The sequence below is a fragment of the Silene latifolia genome, chromosome Y (assembly GCF_048544455.1).
Source record: "Silene latifolia isolate original U9 population chromosome Y, ASM4854445v1, whole genome shotgun sequence".
In the NCBI taxonomy this organism is placed as follows: domain Eukaryota; kingdom Viridiplantae; phylum Streptophyta; class Magnoliopsida; order Caryophyllales; family Caryophyllaceae; genus Silene; species Silene latifolia.
The window spans coordinates 359,213,818-359,216,727 of record NC_133538.1 but is presented as its reverse complement, the minus strand read 5'-3'; the positions used below and the strand labels follow the sequence as shown (position 1 = coordinate 359,216,727).

Here is a 2,910-nt window from a genome sequence, read left to right as displayed (position 1 = left end):
TGGAATAAGGGGTACCACTCTTGTATGCCTGGAAAGCATTCACTTGGTCACTTGTTCCCCTACATTCACTTTGGTCATGTCCCAAAGTTCCACAACTCTCACATACTCCACTTGGAATTGATGAAGATGCCACCATGGCATTAACATGTTGCTTAGGTGATTTGGAGGCCTCTTCAAGTTTAGCCATAACCTTCTCAAACTTCAAATTAATGGTGTCAATATGAGCACTAAGTTGAGCACCCAATTGAGTAATAGAGTCCACTTCATGCTTTCCTCCTCTAGTAGTCTTCCGAGGCTTACTATATTGTGAGTTATGGACCGCTATTTCCTCAATCTTGTTCCATGTTTCATTATCATCAACCTCGGTAAACATACCATTTGATCCCATATTGAGAATGTTTCGGGAGTCTTCATATAGACCATTCCAAAATTGTTGTACAAGGAACCACTCGCTAAGTCCATGGTGTGGACAAGATCGACAAGTATCCTTGAATCTCTCCCATGCTTCATACAAAGATTCCTCATCCCTTTGTTTGAACCCGGTGATTTGGGCTCCCAACATGTTAGTCTTCTTCGGAGGATAGAATTTCTTGTAGAAAGCAAGTGCCAATTTTTTCCAAGAGTCGCTTTATCTAGGCTCTTCAACCATTGTTTCGCGGAACCAATCAAAGAGAAAGGAAATAAGACCCATCGAATTTGGTCTTGAGTCACTCCGGTTTGAGAAATCGCATCACAATAGTCACAAAAAGTCTCCATATGAGAATGAGGGTCTTCACTAGGCATCCCCCCAAATTGACTTCTCTCAACTAATTGTACAAATGCGGATTTTGCAATGAAATTGCCGGTTCAATGTTGTGGGGTAGGAGTACCATTTGGTAGGTTCTCCTCGGTTGGTACGGATAGTGATGAAAATTTAGGCATTGTGGGTTGATTTTGTGGTTGGTTTTGTGTTGGGTTATCCTCTCCTTCTCTTGCAAAAGGGTTGATGAACTCAATGTTATTTGGTTGAATGTCCACAATCTCACCAATACCTCTCAAAGTATTTCTAGAAAGTCTTCTATTGTTGGTCAAAGTTCTTTCAATTTCAAAATCAATGGGTAACAAGTTACCTTGTGATCTCCTAGACATGCAAAATATCAAACAACTCGAAAATAATTAAACCAAACCTTGAGGAGTTTGACTTCCCCAAGGTAAAGAAAGACACAACTAAAAACAATCAAAGAAAATCAAATCAAGTTAACACCGTCCCCGGCAACGGCGCCATTTTTGGTCGGATCGGTTTTGTTACTCGTCGTCAAAAGTTACCGAGACCAAAACAATATTTATAACTTCACAAACTACTCTACTCTTAGTAAAGAGGTAAGTAATTGTCGGATCCCAAGGGACGGGTATTGATGTAGGATTTTCTATTGCAAATGGTTGTCCAAGGGTGTCACAATTTGGGTTGAGGTAGGAGATCAACTAAACTAATCAATGTAAATAGAGTAATGAAAACAAGCAAGATGCTTAAAATGAGTTGTAAATAATTGATTAAAAGCACTAGGGTGTCATGGGTTCATAGGGGATTCATGGGATTTGATCATACAAACATGTTCTCTACTAGATGCAAGAACATATTGTTATGATGGGATCGAGTTAGTGTATATCTTACAATCCCGAGGAAGGTTTGGGTCCCGGAGCCAAATCGATTAGATTGTACAACACCTACAAGTCGACTTAATCCTCCCCATCCAACTATATACATGGTCCAATGAGACTAGAGTTGGTTTATGTCTTACAAGTCTCATTGAAAAGGTAAGTGATGGGTAAAAAATGCAAGGATTCATAGGCTCGCATTTCATCAAACATAACATGTGCATAAGTTGGAAGCGCAACAAGCAAGCAAATTAGTTATGAAAACATATTAGATTAAGCATGAATCAATCCCCATGTTGGTTTCCCCTAATTCCCCATTAACCCTAATTAAGGAAACTACTCACTCATTATCAAGTTTAACATGTTAACAAGGTTGTCAATCATACTAGCAAGCCAAACATGATGAACAAATGAAGATGATTAACAATAATTAAAAAGGGATTAAGAGAGAATTATACCTATAAATATGATTTCAAATAATAAAGCAAAGAATAATAGAAGTACTTGATGATTGATGGAAGGTTGTCAATCCTCCAAATAAACCCAAATAGTCTTCTAATTACACAAAATAAATGGTGAACAATAGAGAAATTAAGGAAAGATTAAGAAATGAGATTTGTATTAATGCTAAATTAGGAATTGATTACAAGATTAAGAGAGTATTAAGACTTGATTAGGATAAGATTAAGATCCTATTATGATGACATGCTAATCTAGGTAGTACAATGGGGTATTTATACTGGAGATTAGGTACAAGGATTAGGGTTACTAAGGGCTTAAATGACTATTAAGACCCTTAAGAAAAGTTGAGGAAGTGCTCCTCTCCAAGGAGATGCTCATATCCGTTTTGGTAGTCTCCAGGAAATCTGCTCGTCCCGAGCGTCTAGAAAGTAGGCACGGTGGGTTCTGCAAGGGAATCCGAGCGGATCAGGGGAGAGACGCTCATATTTGTTGGCCTCAAGACGATCGTCTTGGCATCGGAACGCTCGGATTGGTGGTCAAGGAGACGCTCGTCGTGGGCAGGGAGACGCTCGGATCCTGGGTCAGCACTTCCCTTTTCTTCTTTCCTCAACAATCCTCGGGGATCATATTGAGGATCCAAGGATCCTTTCATCATTGCCCAATCTACTTTATTATCTACATAGGCCTTCTAGTATCGTCTTCCCTTTGATGCTTGGTCATTGAATTTGATCAATTTAGCTTCATTTTGCCATGAAAATGCAAGGTTTGCACTCCTTTCCTACCAAGGGAACAAAACCTCAAAGAATATGCAAA

The 2,910-nt window shown here is 39.2% G+C and overlaps 1 pseudogene; it reads left to right on the top strand.

The window, feature by feature from the left end:
• Positions 1-455: 455 nt before the first annotated feature.
• LOC141635456 (small nucleolar RNA R71) lies at positions 456-554 on the top strand (annotated as a pseudogene).
• Positions 555-2,910: the final 2,356 nt, after the last annotated feature.